General features: G+C 42.6%; 1 protein-coding gene and 1 long non-coding RNA gene across 16 annotated transcripts in view; one reads left to right on the forward strand and one right to left on the reverse strand.

The window, feature by feature from the left end:
- The window catches only part of Myt1l (myelin transcription factor 1 like), a 393,932-nt gene that overhangs the window by 141,160 nt on the left and 232,303 nt on the right, over positions 1 to 20,469 (forward strand). The gene's annotated exons all lie outside the window — the stretch shown is intronic.
- Positions 4,815 to 15,682, reverse strand: LOC116079844. Its single transcript, XR_004114170.1, has 4 exons — positions 15,601 to 15,682; positions 11,702 to 12,482; positions 8,255 to 8,357; positions 4,815 to 6,933 (listed from the first exon to the last, which is right to left on the reverse strand). It is a non-coding gene; the product is annotated as an uncharacterized LOC116079844 (long non-coding RNA).

The following is a 20,469-nucleotide window of genomic DNA, read 5'->3' on the forward strand; positions in this document are numbered from 1 at the left end:
GAGGGGAAACTTGGAAAGATAAAAAATATCTAATTAAAAAAAAGAGCAGATACTGGTCTTGCAGAGAACAAGACTGGTTTCCAGCACCACATCAACATTTCATCATCACCTATAACTACAAAGAGATACACAACTCCCTCATCTGGACTCTGCAGGCACCTCACTCATGTGCAAATACCCACACACACTCATGCACACATTTTAAAATAATAATAATTATCTTTAAAATAGTATATATGCAAAAATGCCCGTGGGTATTATAGTATAACATGAAGAAAGAGAACAGGAAAGGGTGACTGTATAAAGATGAGAAAGGGCTGAGCTCAGGGAAGACATAGGAGTCATGAAAGGATTGAAGGATGATGGCTTTCCTGGTTCTACTTTGTCTTGGATTTGGTGGGTTTGTTGGTAGATAAGTACATAAAAATAGTCAATATTGAAAGTATAAATTTTAATGTGAAGCTCTGTGGCATTCTATTCCAAATGCCTATTCTAACTGTATGGAAACTCACTGACTTGTATAGACTTTGGGTCTGGTTCATTTTTGGTGTATGGTGCTGTTATTTATTTGCAAGGGTTTTTTTTTTTTTGAATAAAATTTATAAGATTTAAAATAACAGACCACCCCAAAGCCAAAATAAATCAGCAACCTGAGGACATTCAAATATGTTTCTTTCCTGAGACTATAAGTGACTTTAATCAAGAAAATGACTTTCTGTAGAGTATCAGGGAAGGGCCTGGAGCTTTACAAGTGCCCTGCACTGAGCTAATTCCTGGGCCCCAGAGAACAGCTCATTTTGTTCTGCAAAATGATGCCATTAGCCAGCAGAATGGAAAGATGAGCATCTCTTTCTGTGTTCCCTGTCCCACTTGCTTTTCAGCCGCATTAGGAAACCTCCCTCATGTGAGCCATTGTCTCTCTCAGGCCCTATTCAAGCTACGTTTGCACCTCATCTCGTTTAGTCTTCTTGGCTTATTAGGTTAACATGCAGTCAGACATGTCCAGCCTGCAGCCTATGGGACAGATGCACAAGAAAGCTGTGAATTCAGCCCAAGAAAAATCTCGAAACTTACTTAATACATAAGACTGAAGGGTGTGTGTGACTGAAGTTGTGAACGCTATAGATGACAGATCGCATCATGTAATGTAAAGTGGTTAGATATACATTGTGATGAAAAAAAAATTCTGAGACTACAGCTGGGTCCCCAGTTCTGAGTCATGGACCCTGACTACCTTTGTATATTCGGGTGGTCTTCCCAGAGACCCTCAGCTCAAGCAGACCAACTGTTCTGCTCTGCCATGCCAACCCCAGATCTTATACCCACACAGCAGGCCACTGTCCTCAACTGGCTCTGCACTCCTCCTTGATCCAGCAGCAAAAGACAAAAGCACACCCCCTTGGGAACAAGAATGTGCCTGTGCTGACCCAGACACTAGTGAAGAGGCTCACGAGTCCAACATTCCACCTTTGGCGTGGGTGAGGCAAGGTCGATTTCTTCAGCTGCTGAGGAACATCTAGGCAGTAAAAAAAATTATATGGATTTGCTGAAATTGAGGGTTTCATAATCAAAAATGAATATATAGAGAGAACATATTGATTTTAAACCAACAAAGCAATTGGGTTATGCCAGGGCCCTCTGATTGACTTACTCCATGCTCTTGGGAGGTTCGGGGGGTAGAGTGCAATACTCTCCATCTCTCCGCAACTGCTGCTGAGTGCTGGGAATGAGTTTGCCTGTCAGGACAATTCTCAGCTCTGGCTTGAAGAATTGAGCCATTTCCAGATATCAGACACAATCTTGTTGGTGAAGAGTGGAAGAATTTAAATTCCTCACTCTTGGGAGACATGGTAAACCCTTGAAACCACAGAGGCAGGCTGCCTAAGGTCCTTCCCAGTGCTCTGAAATGAACACAGTACCACCTCTGCTCAGTCATCTCTTCAAATAGAACCACAGGTGTGGAGGGCCTTACAGAAAAAAAGAGGAGCAGGAACCCAGGCAATACCATGGATAGGGTTCCTGGAGATGTGCAGCTCATGGAATGGAAGAACACATTAATTTTTTTACTCAACATCTTACACCTGTCCTCTCCAGGTCTCTCCATATTTTGGTGGTTCCTAGATATCACCATTGTATGATGATCAGGATTTGTCCAGAGAGCAGAATACCCAGTATGCTTCACTGCTCACCCTTCTAGTGACCCATCCACTATCTTCCCCTTTTCTCTGTGTTGATTCTTCCATTCATTCCTATCTGTAGTCAACATATGTGGTCCATACTCAGCGATGGTAACAAGCAGGCTGTTCTTCCCCTGCAATGTCACTAAGACAACTTAATTGTTTACAGAGGGAACTCAACACTTATGAACTACAAGGAGGGCCCACACTCTGTCCCAGCCAAGATGGAAGCTAAGAGCAAGGGCAGCTCTGAGGAGGTGCCGTAAGTGTGCCATGGCTTGTGCTGAGATAATGGAAGGACAAGAAGGAGGGATGTATATGCCATTCCTAATTAGGAGTTCCACTGGAGTCAAAGAAGCTTGTGTCTCAGCCCCATTAGACTCCTATGACAAACACAGGCAGCCACTTACTTCTTAGTCACAGATACCAAAAACCCAAGAGTTGGGTTCTGTTGAGGGCCATTTGCTGGCTTTCAACCTTCTTGCTGTACCCACATGTGACAGAGTGAACACTTGCCTCTTTTCTTACAGGATGTTAATCTCATCAAAATGTCCGTACTCATGACCTCACCTAAGTCTAGTTTCCTTCCACAGGTATCGTCTCAAAGGTCCCTGCAGGAGCTGGGTCTTCTTCCATAGACTTTGCAAGGACAAGACTTCCATGGCTTTGCAAAAACAGGAACTTTCGGTTGATGGGGCATAGGGAAGCATGGTCCATTCACTTTCTTTACTTTTTAAAAATTTCTTCTTTTGTTTGGTGGTTGATTGCCTTTAATCTGTGGTCCGGGGTTAAACCCAGAACCTTACCATGCTAGGAACATACATTACTGCAGCTCCTTATAAAACATGCTTTCCTTTTGAGATAGGTTCTCATTGAGGTACCTAGTACTGGAATTCAATTCACCCATGGAGTGTTAGTTGGCCTTGAAATTTCAAACTTTCTGTGGTAGCATCCTCAGCAGCTGGGATTACAGGCTTGTGCCCTGACACCCAACCAAGTGTTTTGTTTTGTTTTGTTTTATACTGGATATTTAGTGGGACCTGCACTTACTAGGCAAGCATTTTACTGAGTGACATCTCCAGTCCTGCATTTGTTTTCTAACCACAGTGACCCATCTCATCTGGGAAAGTGGACTCAAGGTGGTTAAAGCACAGGTCAAGGTCCTCAGGTCTGCTGCAGTGGGGACAGACTGGGAGGGTCTTCCATGAGGTATAAACAGTAAGGAAGGACAGCTCACCTGGTGCTGAGACAGCAGAGAGAATGACTATCCTGGTGATAGCAATAATAGGGACAAGATGTACTGAACTGGGAACACTAGAGGATGGGGAATGTGGGGGTTTGATTTTGATTTTTTGAGACAGGGTTTCTCTGTGTAGCCCTGGCTATCCTAGAACTTGTTCTGTAGTCCAACCTGAACTTGAACTCAGATATTTACCTGCTTCTGCCTCCTAAGTGTTTAAAGATGTGCATCACTATACCCAGCTTAAGGCTCGGGGATTTTAAGAGAAGGTGAGGGGTATTTTTTAGCTATTTGGAAATAAAGGTGAGAAAGGCTAAAGTCCCTGAGAAGAGCAGGTTAAGTGGCTATAGAAGATAGAAATTTCATTTTAAATATTGAACTACAAATGTTTATAAAATCATTCTTCTGTCTTTTCATTGCTTTGTCCCAGGATAATTAATTAGTTTTATGCTTGCAGAAATATAGCATGTACATGTTCTTTCGAGTACTGTGCAGGTGGGAGTCAGGACAAGAGCTGCGAGACCACACGCTGGACCTCAAATCCAGGCCTGTCTGATTGGGTCAGGTTTTCCCTCTAGGGCAGTGGTTCTCAACCTTCCTAATGCTGTAACCCTTTAATACAGTTCCTCATGCTGTGGTGAACCCGAACCATAAAATTATTTTGTTACTACTTCATAACTGATATCTTGCTACTGTTACCAATTGCAATGTAACTAGTTTTGGAGGTAAAGGTTTACCAAAAGAGGTTGCAACCTGCAGATTGAGAACCTCTCCTTTATGGGCCCCCTGAGCCAGGCCTACACATACACGGGAACCACCCAACAATTGACTGCGGCTTGCAGCATCCCTGAAAACTTGATCTGTGTCTGTTTGGTTTTAAACTCAAACACACATGAAGATACAAACTTAAGGACATTTTGGGTTTTGTCAGGTTTTTTTTTGATTAGTACACACAATAATGGGTTTTACTATGGGACTTTCATGTATATTTTGTTTTAATATCTTTCCTCCCTCCGTCCCCCATCTCAGCCCTCTCTTGCTGCTTCCTCCCCCATCCTAATCCCCCCTTTGAGTTCTTGCCTTATGCATTAATCACTATCTTTTCCTCTCTCTCTGGAGACTTCTTTCTCCCCTTTCATACTCTCCTTTCTAGCTTCCCAACCTCAGCCCACACATGCGCACTTGCTTTTGAATCACTTTACCAAGAAAAGGCACTTGTGCTGCTATTCCATTTCTGTGTTCCTGAGTTTACACTGGGAAATGCTGAAGATGCTTCCTTCCAATTCGTTTGTGTTTTAACACACACACACACACACACACACACACACACACACACACACACACACGCAACTTAGAAACAAACAGGGTAAGAGCAAGGGTGACTTTATTGCCTTGGCTGTTTTATTTTATTTTTCTTGCTAAGTACACTATCTTATAAGATACCTGGATCTACAGTTCCCTAATTTGCAAGTGGAGCTGTCTGGTCTGACAGGAGGTTTGGGGAGGTAGCGCTGTCTGGGTGGCCTCCCTTAAGTCAGCACCTTCTTTTGTGAGGTTGTGATCTGCCTGACCTTTCCAAAGTATGTTTGGAGATGTGTATCATGCTGGTGGCGTTAGCTCACGGCTGTCAGCATAAGAAGCAGTCCTTCTGTGTGCATCCTCTGTTTCAGGGGGCTTCCACAAGAACACATTAGGCAGAAGAGCGTGTCTCCCCTTCATTCTCGTGTTTTCCAGTAATTACCAATTTTCAGTCAATATAAGGAAGGAAAGTTGCTGCGAAGAAGAGGGGCTGAATTTCCTTCAGATAGGAAGCACAGTGACTTCATTAAAGTCTGAATTAAAAGAACGCCTCAGAGTCTCCAGCAGGGGGCAGTGAATACTTGAAGTGCAGCAGGTGCCCTGCAAACCTGGACTCTAATCCACGTGGCTTTGCACTGGTAGTCTTCATGTAGATGGGCTCCTAAGAGACCTGGATCTCTGACAAAACAGAGGCTTTCTTGCCCTCTGGCAAACTGGAGGCCCTGTGCTTACTGCAGGGAGCATGGTATATAAAATAGCTCTCAGGGGAGGACTCCCGAGTGCACATTGCAGATTCTCCTCCCTAAACAGTAAGTTAGAAAAGACTTCAGTCAATGAAGCAAAGTGACTCCCCGTGCCATTGCTTTCGCAAATCCTTTCCATGGCCTCAATATCAGCAAAGCCATTTGTCACGAAAATACTCTGTCTGTTCCCCCTCACCCCTACGTCACAGGATAAACTCAGATCTATTAGCCAAGCTGCAAGCCTCTCTTTTAGTTCTTAGTACAATTTGCCATCCATATATCTTCCAAAGGCTAATGGTGCATCCTTATGTCCCTCATCCATGAGTAAACTCTCCCATGGACCTGTCATCAGTAAAAGCCATCTTTCATAACAAAGCAGTTTTACAGAGATGAGGCAATGTCTGCTGTGGTTGTGACTATGCGAAGCTCTGACCATTGTGCTCCTATTGTTGATGTGCTCCCAGTGGCCTTTTCATAGAGTCCTCTAAGTAGCCTGTGTCATGGTGCTAATAGACTGGTCTCTGTGGGTCTTTATCCCAGGGCTGTGTGTAGACTGCAGGCTGTGTGGTGATCATCCTTTGCAAGTGTTAGTGGTTTCATTTATGTACGTTTACAAAAGTTCCTGTTGGTTAGAAAGGAGGAAAACCCAAATATTGTTGGTCCAGTCATGGGCTGTGTCAAAAGATTCCTCAAAGCCATTGTAACACAAACCGGATCCCTTGAAATGAAGCTTTACAGATATTTAGAGACAATAATCCATTTCCCTTAAAAATGCAGCTGTCCCTCACTCAGCCTATGTGTCCAACAACCAAGGAGTGGATAGAGAAAATCTGCTATATATGCACCATGGGAATTTTCAGATTTAAAGAAAAAATGAAATTGTGTCATTTGTTGAGAGAGAAATGGATATAACTAGAGTTAATCATATCAGGTGAATTAAGTTCATCTCAGAAACACAAATGTCATATTTTCTGTCATTCATGGTTCCTAGATTTTATAGAGATACATAAAGTCAAGTATATGATGTCACATAAAATTGGAAGGCAAACTTCCTAGTGAAACAAAGATGACTCAGGGAGAGGCATAAAGGAAATGGTAGTATAGGGAGATATGGGGAGTGTGTTCAACACACATGCATTTGCATGGAACATCCTATGTGACACAGTAGCATATATAATGTATACATTGAAACCTTAAACGTGTGTGTGTGTGTGTGTGTGTGTGTGTGTGTGTGTGTGTGTGTGTGTATACATCAACTGTTTCTGTCAGTTCTTCGGAGGCTGGCATTTCTGATTGGAGCCATGAACATATTTATGAAAAGAGATCCATGTGTTTCTCTGCCTGAGTTTCTTTTTGAAATTTCAAGAGCACAATTAGACTGAGCAAGGCAGGAGAGAGCTCCACATCAAGAGCTTGTCTCACTTGCTCCTCGGTCCAGAAGTTCAAGTTTGCTCCCACCTACCCGTCGAAGTACCTGTGTTGATACAAAATACTTTTGTGTCTCCAACAATGGGATTAAGCTATGAGGCTGTTCTGGAAACTTCCCTTTCTCTATCTATCATGTATTATAGGTGCCTCTCTGGCTCACAATAGCATAATCTACCTCATTTTTTTAAAAAAGGAGTCACAGAATATTACATAGTGCCATGTAACTTTGATTTTGTAGTGCTCTTCCCTTGTTAGTATACCACAGATGGGTTTCTGAAGGTGGTCACTCCAAAAGCAGTGTTGTAGACAGCACTGTGATGCCTGGACACCTGCCCTTCATTTCTACCCCAGGAGAGACTCTGGGGTATGAGGCTGTGGGGGCAGGGAGTGATGCTCAGAATGGTAATCAGTGATGCAGGCATGGCTGTCCAGTATCCTGTGCTTAGTTACACCGGCTACTAATGACCTTCTGAATTCTTGTTGGTTTTGTTGGTGAAATTGTGCCTTGTTTTAGCATGTGTGTCACCTGGCTGGTGATGACCTTTGTTTAGCATGTGTGTCACCTGGCTGGTGATGACCTTGGGCATTCTTTATGAGAGTCTTCTACCTTATTTCCACTTTTGTGACCTTTTCTTGACCCTTGATCTACTGCATAGTGTTTTTATTGCTAAGTTTCATGTTTCCTACATTGGGAATGGTGATAGTTTCAAACACGTGTTGCGAGTGTTTCCTCCCCATCCACTTAGTCTGCTTACAGAGCGTCTGAGCATCTGGGGCCTTTTCTCACATGGTGATGCTTATTTTTTTATGTAGCCAAATCTACCCATTCTGTGACTCCTTTCCTATGGCATCTAGAAATTCTCCCTATCCTCAGTAATAATCATACTCACAACTTCTGCAATGCACTTACAGCTTCTTAAAATATTGACTCTTTACTAGATATGAAGTATGTATCTGTATACGTCATTCCATGGTGGTCTGATACTATTTTTTTCCATTGTGGATCCTCACATAGAATGCCTCCTTGAGAAAAGCCACCTCTGTGTACACAATGTGCTACACCGGTGTCATATAATATTTTTCACATAGAATGGGCTATTTCTAAGTTTTTATATTTCCAAATGATCTTTTTTCCTCCTTGCTTCTGCCAATTCCATACTGATTTGGTAATATTGGCTTTATACTAAGTCTTCTTAGTTGTTCCCTAATATCAGCAAGGACATAGTCTCTGTCTAATAATAACAGCCTGTTTGTTGTGAACATTAAGATGTATTACCTGACACCCATATCCCCAGTTTACCTACTCAGAGACAGACTATAGACAAGTAACCTTGTACTTGAGGCTTGAGCATCTTTAGTCACCTCACCTCTGTCCTGCAGGCGAATCCTATCTTTCCCCTCATGGATTCTGTGTATTCTATCTGTATGTTCTTGGCTGTCTTCATAGTGAAGAAGGGTTTTGTGCCATTTCTCTATCCATGTTTCGAAGACAAAAACAATGAGCAGCGAGTAATCCTGGTGTACGTCTTCAGTCTGGCCACCTTGTGGAGTTCCTTACCCCTTTAATATTCTTGGGAAGAGTTCCTTCTGTTTTCCTGGTATGAGATAATTTCATATGCAAACAAAGCACATTCTCTTTCAATATTCATGTGAATATGTTAGGCGATTAACTCCCAGTGTTAACTGGAGCCCCACGAATATAAGTGAGATAAGGACACCTCTCTTCCTCTTCCTGCTGCAGAACCATTAATATTTCACATTTAATACAGCCTGTGCTACTGAATTAGGTAGATATTTGTATCCCTTCATTGTTTAAAATCACTGTAGAATTGTCTGTTGTTCTTCTGTCACTTGTACATACTTTTCTTTAGTTTCTTGGTATAACTAATGTCATGGATTTTACTTACACCAGCAGTAAACAAATGGACATACATAGTTGGGCTACCTTAACTCATACTGTTGTAGTACCCTACAAGGTAGGTGCCATGAACACAATAGTTCCTGTGTGAGTAAGGGTTTAAAACAAAAGCTTTTATTGATGTGTCAGAATGAGTGGCATGGAATCAACTGGGATCTAGAAGGTGGATAGTTTAACTCACTCTTTACTTAAGGAAAGGATGGGATGTGGGGGGATGTTCCCGTTAGAGATAATCTCACATGGACTATCTTATTCAGTCACCACTGCAAATGTGTTAGGCGGTGCTGTTAATATATTCATGCTTGAGAGACTTGGATGGAATTAGTGATTTGCTTAACTGCATGTTGCTAAGCTTTGACTCTATTGTCTCAAGTTTCTGCATACAAGGTTGAGCAAGTGTGGGTTGTCCTGGGGGCATGAGGAAGGGTGATGGACATTCTGGCACAAGACCTGAGACAAAGGGGGTCTCTAAATTTGCCTTCACCTCATGCATTGCTTAGGGATCTAGTGGTTCATTAGAATTCACTTAGTAAATAACACAACTCAGACTCATAAAGGTTGTATTGACAGAAAGAATCTAGGCACAGCCAGGTATGGTGACTCGTACCTGTGACCCAGCACTTGGGAAGTAGAAGTAAGATTTCGGAGTTCAAGGACAGCTTTAGCTAAAAAGAAAGTTCAACGTTAGTCTGGGCCACATGAGACTATGTATTAAAAATAAAATTATGTTGCATGATTCCAATTCAAGGAAAAGGCCAAACTAATGATGTTGGGAGTCTGAATAGTGGCTCTTACCAGCAGTTGTAAGGGGGAATCTTGAGCCTGGGGAACAGTGTTCCATTTTGTGGGATGCTCTTAGAGTGAGCTGGTGACAGTGCGTATGCACACATACAACTACACAGAGCTCTAGAATATACATTGGGCTGTCTTATGGCCTTCTCTACATGACTATTACATCTAGGAAAACTATTTCTAGATATTGCATTTAAATGTATTTAATATATTTGCATTTAAATGGAGAGCATTGTCTTCAATATGAAAGAGCTCTGTCCAGGAGTGAGGAGGGCAAAATGTGTGTGCTGTGGTACTAGGAACTGAACCTGCTGCGCCAGCATTCTACCACTGAGCTTTCTCACCAACCCCTTTATTCTTACATTTTGCTTTGAGATAGGGCTTTGCTAAATTTTCAAGACTGGCTGTGAACTTACTCATTGAGACTAGACAGGCTTTGACCATGCACTCTATTTGTCTTGGGCTTCTAAGTAGATTAGCTAATAACCTTACACCATTGGGCTCAGAAAAAGAGATTTCCATGTAGTGTATCTGTTCATATGTGTACATGCATGGGTAGCAAATCTCAGTCTTAGACTGAGAATTTAGAGGTGAATTTACTCATTTAGGTTACTGACACATAGAAATTTATTTCTTTAGAAATATATAAACCCAGAAAGATGTGCTGAATAGAGAAGCCCTGGAGGTTCTCACTATGAAAAAGTATTGCTTGTCTAAAACACACAGAAACATCTTTGGTTGTATGAAGTCAGTGGTGTGTCCTGGCTGTACATCTATGAAACTCAAAGGAATAAAATTCCAGTAGTTAATAAGCACTGTGTAGCTATTCCATGCTCTAAGAGTCCTTACCACACAAGCACTGTAGTGGGTCTAATGCCAGAGGAAGGAAAGCACAGCAGAGCCACAGTACCAAGCACATATCCCTGGGCTCAGATGAAGTTGGAAACCCACTTCTTAGTCTTTTGTATCCCAACACCGTCTCTGTGCTGCTTCCTTGGGCTCATCTATCCCTGGCTAGTCCTCTGGCACCAAGAATAGGGAAAGGGTGTCTTGACACTCACAATATGATCATGGAGCATGCCTTCTTCAGGGTCAGGATCTCATAGCTTCTGAACAATGAGGGAGAAGACAACACTTGCAGTGAGGGGGCAGCGAAACTCCAGGAATAGTCAGTCTCCCCAGGTGGACCAATAGGAAGACATCAACTTACAACAAACATTAAATGTTGTTTTATAGAGGTTGGAAAGATGATGGCTCAGTCGGTAAAATGCTTGTTTTTTTAGGGTGAGCTATGTGTCATAATCCCACATGGTTATAATCTCTAAATGGACAAGAAGATATAAGCAGTTATCTAGAGTTCATTGAACAACTGCCCTTGACTACCTGAGGGTGTCCCTGTTTTCAAAAGAACAAAACAGACAGGATACATGTGAACCTTTTCATGAATACATACAAAGGAGCATTATAGAGAAAAGACATCCTTATTTATTGAGCTGTCTATAAATCTTCAAATAATCTGCTGTCATAAATTCTGTGAAATTAATGCAACACAATCACTTGTCCAGCAGGTGATTTTCTTCTCTGATGAATAATAGTGTGTGCACCAGGGCTATGTAGCAAGAGGGAAGCTGAGTCCTGGGCAGTCTGCTCACCCCTAGGCCCTTATTCTCCGCTCACTACATGAGAAGCTCCCAAACCTGGCTTAGGCATTGTGGACAGGAGAAATCTATAGCAATCGACTCAGGACTAATACACTTTGCTGATGCACATAAAGCAGTTACTCTTACTTCTGACTGCAGATTTGTGACGCCGAGACTAGAAAGCCTATGTCTCTTTATTTTCTTTGAAAAGCCAATGGAAATGCAATTGTGCTCCTCTTTATGCTTGATGCAGTTTGCTTTGTTAGGTTGTTTTATGCCATTAACCATGTCATCTGTTCTCCTTATTTTTATTTCCAATTTTGTCCTTTCATTACTTGCAACTCAAAAAAAAATGTGCTAAAAAGGCTATTTACAATATTCCTGATGACTTATTTCAAAACCTGAAACATTTTACATTTCTAATTATTTCCCATCCATCTTTTGTGTGAAGCTTGGGTACTCACCTAAAGTGACTTCCCACTCCTGTTTACTCCTTTGACCAATACTGTTGAACACCTTCCAGGTTTTTGAGCACAGCTCTTTGCACCAGAGCACCAGAGAGCCAAATGTTCACATTTCCTGCTCCATGGAGCTCACAGTTCAGTGGAGGATAGGAACAGACGTCATCGTAGTTTTTAGAAAGTAGCACAAGAAATTACCACTGAAAGGGTAAGCTGGGATAGGAAAAAATTTCAAAGAGATACTCTTCGTGGTTGATGACAGTTTCACAGAAACGGGAAAAGTCGGCTCTGGCACAAACCATGCCTAACCAAGAGAGCAGTCATAGCCGTGGGTATTAGGGCAAATGGGAGGGGTGGGGAATGGTAAAATCATGGTCTATCTCTGGCTAGTGTGAGGAACGTTAGGCAGGATGGTGAGAATAGACTTTTCTTTGTGGCTCTCCTGGTTTCAGCTTGATGGTCCAGTTAAGAAAACCTCAACTGATGTCAACAGTTTGTCTCTTAAATTTCTTGATTCCGTGGTAATTCAGCCACAGGAGAGTGGATAAGTGCTGCTCATATCCATTCAACAAATCAGCGGAAGTTATAAGGAGCAGAGTGGCTGGGGCATCTGACAAAGACAGGTGACAAGGAAGCACAGTAAGTTGTGTAGTGAGTCCAGAATCTTTTTTAAGAGCAGAGAGGAGGAACGAGTGTGTGAAGTCTCACACATTGCAAAAATGGCTCGAGCCTTGGAAGTTGGTGTCAGTAGCCAGTCAATATTCCCAACATTCTTCTATTTCATCTAAAGGATTGGAATATTTTACAAATGTGAGACCTTATGAACGAGTTACTCTATAAAATAGAATGTGTCACGTGAATGCCGCATGTGCTCCAGGCATTCAGAAGAAAATGGGTACTTTTCTCTGGCCCTTAGCCAAGTATCAGGCATATATCAGCATGCTGGAGTGACAACAGACTCCAGGTTCAGGTCATGCGTGGCCAAGTCCTGTGTTGGACTTCCTGCCAGTTGATACACCATTCAAGGCTCATGAGCCATGAATATTCCAACATTAAAGATGAGAAAACTGAGGCAGGAAAAGGCCCAGAGGCAGAGCTTAGATTCAAGCCTCTTCAGTATGAGGCTAGTGCAAATGGTGGTTGCCTGACAGACACACCAAGGGATTTGTGCAAGGCTGATACAGTAATGTAGGTATCATAGGAAAATTGAGATAGAGCCATTGCAATGTTGAAGGTACCCACAACAGTTCAAAGAAGGACCATTAAAAAAGAGAAGGAGGACCTTACTTTGTCCTAACTAAAAGAAGAGGGATCCTGGAGGGGTTCTGCATCATTAGGCTTTTCAGACATGTTGACTCAGTTTTAGTTAGTTAGTTTAGTTAGTCTAGGAGAGGATCCTAAATTTGAAGATGGGGGACATGGGGAGAGCAAGTTGCCACCTTGCTTCAGAGCAGTAGATGGCCAAGAACCTTGTCTAAGATTCAGAACCCTAAATCTTAAAAACAGAAATGCAGGCAATTTAATAAAAACCATAATCACATAAGAAACTGTACTGATCAATAAATATTACACTTGAGGAGTTGCTAAAAGGGATGTTAAACTCAGTTACCTTAGATATTAAACAACTCTTAAAGTTTAATTATAAAACATTAAAATTTCACAGGTAAGTCAGTCAGAGTTGATCAGAGGCTGTACCCTTCCCTGCGTGGAGACAAAGACCCCACGGGTGGCTATGTCAGGCAGCCTAGCTTGTCCGTGACACCTAGCAAACGCCACCTGGAGGCTATGGGGTGAACACTCAGAATTGCTGACTTCAAGTTGGACTTTCTAGCTGTGTTCATGAAATTAAAACTCAAGTCACATGGTAGTTACTCGGCAAAGGTAGTTATTGTGACTACTTAGTGCCTGCTATCCCATATTTCTCTAGGGTATCAAGGGGAGGGTGACACACATGTAAATGTGCATGAAAGATGCACATTTTTATCCATGGCAGGCAGTATCTAGCCTGGTGCCATCTTTGAAACCCACAACTGATTGGTCTGAACAAGGATTGCAAATGTTTGTCTGGGTCACTTGTTTTCCTCAGATGACTCTGGCTTTGTGAGGTGGAAGGCTCCACTCAGCCCACACCTGTTCCTTTGTGCTAAGCAGTCTGCTTTCAAGCATGATAATTTAGGTTTCAGATGCAGAAAGACCCTGCATTGGCTTTACAGCTATTTTTTTTTATGCCTAACACAGTATGAAGAAGAAATGAGAACAGGCTTGCTTTCTGAGACAAGTGTCAGCCTCCATATCTCAGAGCTTACAAGCAGATGGGGACCAACATCACATGAACCACACAGGGACCTAGGAGGAGTGGGAGGAGCTTGAGGGGTCATCAGGCCTACAGGAGTGAGGAACACAGGTTCCAGGGTGGTAGGAGATGACAAAAGCCCTACAGCTAGGCCACATTCCTCATAGGAAAGATCACTTAACCCATTTGATTCTTGAGGAACAGTATGTACTGCTTGCTTTTCTCACTGCCATGATAAAATAAAAGAAAGGGTTTAGGGTATGCAGTTTGAGGGGAAGTCCATTGTGATGGGGGAAGGTTTGGCCGCTGTAGCCTGAGGCAAATGGTCAGGCTGTGTCTGTAGTTAGGAACCAGAGAAGGATGAATGGGGGTGCCCAGGTCACTTTCTCCTTTTTGTTCAGCCAGCATCCCTACTCAGAGATTGGTGTTGCCCACATTTAGGATGTGTCTTCTCACCTCAGTTCACCTATTCTAGACCTCCATCCATAAACATGCCTCGAGATGATTCTAGGTCCTTACAAGTTGACAATCAATTACTACAAAGTATCATGTCTTGATATAGAGTGAAATATGAGCTATCTGTACCCAGACTTCTAGCCCAGGGGAATTTACATCTCTCTGCCTCTCCTGAAGGGTCTGTAAAATGCCAGGCCATCTCTTAGATTGGTCTTTATTTTCCTTAACTGTAATATTAGATACTTAGCTAAATTTCCTCTATCTCTTTTACATATACATCTATACACACGCACATACACATGAGATCATGGAATGGGGTGCATTTTTGTCTTTATTACAGAAACCATATATTTCCACATTTGCACTTTGCAGTCAGTGTGTTCAAACAGTAACATGTTTGAACTTGGACACTGAAGTAATGATTTACTGTTGTATTAAGCCTTGTGCATGCAAGAATGTGAACACACCTACATTACTTCTAAGACTAACACTAATTCTAACACTGTGAAAGTGAAATCAGTGTTGCTGTGCCTTGTGTCAATGCTAATTGGGATCCTGACTCTTGTCACTAACAAAGGGCAAATAAGTGATAAGCAGAGATGATACCCAAGCTGGCCTTGAGCCAAGGACATGACCTAAAGATAGAACAGAACATTCCGTTCCCATTGTAGTATGGAGAACTGACAATTTATTCCTTGAAACACATTTTGGAATTCAAAGACTTAATCCAGTACTCCATGTTGAGATAAATTTTTAATATATTCATTATATAAAACCTGAATTTTAAGTTTCCTTTAATTGCTCAGTGATAATGACTCCCAAATACAATGAGATATTTATGAGTTGCCACCCCACACAATGTTCTCATGTAGTGCTACTTATGAATGGCAAACACAGGGTTCCAAGTGCTTCTTTATGTACATCAAAAGTACCATGTAATTTTTAAAGCAATATCATATTACAATTAGTATTTGCTACCATCAAATTGACCAACAATTGGTCCCCTCACCATATCAATATGATCATGCCAATATCTGTTTCATATCACTGAAAAAGCACACAGGGAATACCTCCTGTTGCTGCTTGAATTCTAAGTCAGCATCCAGAGCAACCAACTGCATTCTCCATGGATAGCTCAGTAGCTCAGACTCACCCCAGCAGTCTCTCTCCAGCATATGACAGTGCGCAAATCCCCAGGGCTGATGGCTGTAGTCAGGGAGGCAAACATGTATCCTGGTAGAGGCTCCCGCTTGCCTGTAAGAGCCTCGCTCAGCTTCAGTTCCCTGACAGGGCTCGCTCTGTCAGGGCTTGTCAGAGACATTCAGTGCTACAAACTCAGTCAAGCTGTTGTAGAGGAAGCTGGAGAGAAAGGGATAGAGGGAGCTGACAGTAATTGTTAGATTTAATTTTTAACCCATTGTCAGAGAAATTCCTATTTCGTTTGAAAAAAAATAAACTGAGCAAATAGCTGAGGTGATTTAATGCCGACTGGTAGTCAGTACCCAGGAGGCTAAGGCTGGCTATGACTACCACTTGTAAATTTTGATCAGCTTCCAAGCATTACTGAGGTTGCAGCACCCTGTCCGGCTAGCTATGGTCCCCTTTATTTGCAATAAGCATCTCTGTGATTGACTGAGCAGCTTCTTTGGAAGTTCCTGGGACCACTGATTTTGGCATCTTTCCCAACGCTGGCTCTATCCTCATGATTCTCCTGATTGTGCCGAAGCAATCATTCTTCTCAGTGTTTGCGTACCTGTTACTTTGCACATATCCAGTTAAGATTTAGTAGGATATCTTTACCTTATATATTTCCCAGTTGATATGTATCAATATGTGTTTGGATTTAAACATTTTTTTCCATGTCAATACCCTGAGATGGTTTGAAGTACACTGCTCACAGGATCCTGTCTGAACTCCTTCTTTTCTTTTCTTTTCTTTTATTCTTTTTCTTTTTTCTTTTGCTTGTTCATTTGTTTTATTCTTTAAAGACAGGATCTCTGGCTGTCCTGGACTCATTATGTAGGCCAGCCTGGCCTCAAACTCACAGATACCCTCCTGCCTCTGCCTCCCTAGCACTGGAATTAAAGGCATGTGCTACTTACTATACCTGGCAAGTTTCTCACTTTAATGTGGTCTCAAACTACTGTACGGGAAAAATTTTGCCCTGTGACTTCTATTGTTACTTTCCATACTACCTTGGGAATCACTAATATGATTTATTCAGTTAAATACAAACACACAATGAGTCCCTGGCAAGAAGCAACAGCTTGGCCCTGCTATGTACATGAGAGTGTGCTCGTGGACGTACCTGTATTTAACAGTCAAATGCATAAGCAAAAGAAATACAGAATGCAGAAAACATAAAAAGCATGTGTTTATTATTTTTATTGTGTATTTATCCTCTTTGTGTGCCCATGCATGTGTGTGTGTGTGTGTGCGTGTGCGTGTGCATGTGCATGTGTGCATGTGTGCATCCTATAGTACACTTGCTGAAGTCATTCCTTTCCTCCCACCACACAGATCCTGAGAATTGAACTCAGGTCATACAGTACAATTGTAATTGATCCAAGCAAATCAAGTGCATTTCCCTGCTGAGCCCTTCTGCTGGCCCTCTTTTCGCACTCCCCGGGTCATGCATGTAACTGTCATGGTTCTTTAACAACTTGGAGAATTGTCACCATTTCCTCCTTATCATCAGCTTCCTTGTTATCTCCTACCTTGTCTTCTGTTCCTCATTACCTCCATTTATCCTGATGCTCTGCCTCTGGTCATAGCTTTCTTGCTCAGTACACTCACTGTAATCAGCTAGGAATAGAGTATTAAGGAGATAGTGCACACAGCATTGTGTAACACCCAGCAGTAATGTCATCCTATCCCAAACTAGAGTCAGGACTTAGACTCAGCCTGGCATCCTCTGAATAAGGCTCTCAGACACCCCCCATGCTTTACTCTGAAGTCCATTGTCCATTCGAGTAAGGGCAAGAATACAGGGGTCCTGTGGCCCTATGACTCAAATTCACTCCACAGCCTAATCTTTCTCTATTACAACCAATTTTACATGCTCTTCAGCATTGAATTTCATTCAAAAATATCTCCTGCAGTGGGTTGATCTTAACTGTGTGTGTAGGGGATGACTGCTGAATCTCTTTTGGAGTCACAGTAGATGTTAGAGAAGGCAGGGGAGTCAGGTAGCTATTGTGTGGGTTCAGGGGAGATCCCAAGGTCTACCTGAAAGTCTGTGCAAAGACATGACAAGGAGCTTACACATACACATACACGAGAGAGAGAGAGAGAGAGAGAGAGAGAGAGAGAGAGAGAGAGAGAGAGAGAGAGAGAGAGAGAGAGAGAGAGCTGGGTTTTTTGACTTTATTACAGAACCCAAAATTTCTCTCAGATTGAAAGCAAATATCACATTTACACTTTGCTGCCATAGACGATGGCAGGAGTTTGACTTTCTGTGATCTCGAGGATTATAAGCCTGATCATTCAAGCCTTGCTGTGGCTGAGTTCCCCAAGACGTCAAGGGCAGAGGATGCAGGGAAGAGAGACAAGGGGTTTTGGCTTAAAGCCAGCATGAGAAACGAGCATGGTATAAAAGTCTGGACACAGCCTGTCCTTCCGGAGACTTCAGGCACAGCTTGCAAAGTGCGCAGGAACAGAAGCCCAACAGTTTCCACACCGCAGCATAGAGACTTCAACCCTCTTCCTGATTGGCCAGCAGGACCTCTAATCTAGCTCTCAAGGCCTCAGTTTCCCCATTTGCATGTGATCGCTTTCATGCTAGCCTGTACTTTGGGCACATTGCTGCATTGTTTCTTTGCATCCTCACAATGCTGTGGGTTCCATTCAGGAAAGGGTAGTGGGTCACTTATTCACTGCCCTCCATTCAGCCCATCACCCCAGCCTGGCACTTGGTAGGTGCCAGATACTTATTCAGCAAATTAATGCCACACACATTTAAATATTGAAATTTAATATTTAAATAAGTTTAAATAAAAACTCACAACATTTAAATACTTGACAAAGTCGTGATCTTTGTACTACCTCCTTGTACTCTGCAGGCTGCAGATGGTCTCACAGTAACGTGAACATGTCTCCATGTCCTTGCCATAGGGATTTACCAATACATAAGAGAATCTTCATCTCTAGAGGAAGCTTAGCCACAGAGATCCCTTGAATTCACTTATTAAAGACAAATATTTTAACTTCTATGTGTTGTGTCTTATAATACTACAACAAGGGATAACTGACAAATATCTTACCATGGGGATTCACACCTGGTGTGTTGCTTAGCCCCAGATTTCTTCTTGGCTATGATTTTCTGTCTTCTGAAGAGGTTTCAGGGCCTCCAGAAAAACAAAGCAGATGAAGAGGAACATGATGGGTAGAGGCAGAGATGGAGACTTAAATAGGGGGAGTTCTATAGAGCTGCCTCTAGTTCTCTTTTATCAGCATGAAACCATAGTAGGTCTCCATCAGTCTGTTTTACTCTTCATTTTCATTTGGTCCCAAGCTTAGAAGGTGAGAGGTCCCTTGTTACCACAACAAGGACCATGAGAACAGCTCCTGTCCCCAGTGCATCAGCATCCCAGGTTGCGACCATAGTAACCACAGAATCGGCAACAAGGCCAAGGTCTACCCACTTAATGCATCGCGTGCTGGAGTCAGATGCTGTATTAGGCATGTGCCATTCACCCTTTCCTTGCCATTACCTCTTCCCTATTAAGCTGATGGTCAGTATGTGTGTTTCATTGAAGGTGACACTTCATCTAAGCCATGTTCAGGGGTTTGCTGTGGGGCGCATAGTTCAGGGATTCTATTTGGACCCATGGTCTCAATTATCATGTTGAAATCACTTGTCAGAACCAAAATGAGGTGGTGTACAAGGAAACTCTTTTGTGGTCATTAGAGCTCAATAGCATGAAGCTGCTTCTGAGAAGGGGCTCCTTTCACAGCAAGCATCCCAGTGTGGTCCAGGCAGCAGTGTGACCTAAAACATATGGATACACAACTCAGACCTCATGATGAATCTGCATTTTAACAGAGCTACGACACTTTCATCTGTGGAAAGTGCCCACGCTGGCTCTAACTCCCTAAATATGATGTATCATGCAAAGTGAGCTCTTTGCAGGAAAACAAAACAAACACAAAAACCCCACCACCAACAACAAAAACCTCTAAAACCATCTGTATTCCTCTGTTTCTGTTAGTATTGTCAGTTTGAGGTGAATGGTTGGGGAAGGTTTGAAAATGAGTTAGATGAGCAATATTTTCCTTTGGTAAACTGTGGGAAGCAAATTTAAGCACTGTTTGTTTTCTAACCCCTCTGGATTGTTAGTTGTACCTAAAGCAATGGTCATTCTGGCTTTATTTAGAGCTGTGACCCTGGGATCTTGCCCTAGTATTGGGCAGAGTGGTCTAGTGCCCTAGAGTAGGAACAGTTTTGGTTTTGGAAAGGAATACTCCAGCACTACGTTCTGAAAGCAGAGAGAGTGTGGCTGTCTTTTACTCCTGCCACTGGTTCAGTTTTAGCCCCTGACATGGGGAATTCACTAGGGGAGAATACAGTTCCCCTGCAGTTTCCTATATCTGTATTCAGCACATGGCGTGGTCCAGAGGGGACCCTGGCTGGCTGTTCTTTGTTTTCTGCTATGTCTGCCACAATGAGATAGTTCCACAACCTTTAGGCAACTGGGCCTCACTGAGTGGGCCTGGAGGTCAGGAGTGATCTGGTCAGGCCTCTAGTCCTTGCTTTGCCTCCTTGTTATTGTCCCATGTCAGTCCAATGTCCATTTCTCCTGCAGATTTCCATCATTCATTTCTTTGGCTCACTTGCTGGATGTGCTTTGACAGTGATAGGCTTCCTTTTGAGGGTACCAACAGACATGCTCTGGTCAGTGTTCACACACAGCATAGAACAACCCACAACACACTTGTATGTGGCTGTGCAGAACTCTATCCTGGTGATTCATAAGTGAGTATGACAAGTGACACTCCGGGAGGGTCACATCCGCTCCAGCAG

Source organism: Mastomys coucha, unplaced genomic scaffold, assembly GCF_008632895.1.
Source record: "Mastomys coucha isolate ucsf_1 unplaced genomic scaffold, UCSF_Mcou_1 pScaffold6, whole genome shotgun sequence".
NCBI lineage: Eukaryota > Metazoa > Chordata > Mammalia > Rodentia > Muridae > Mastomys > Mastomys coucha.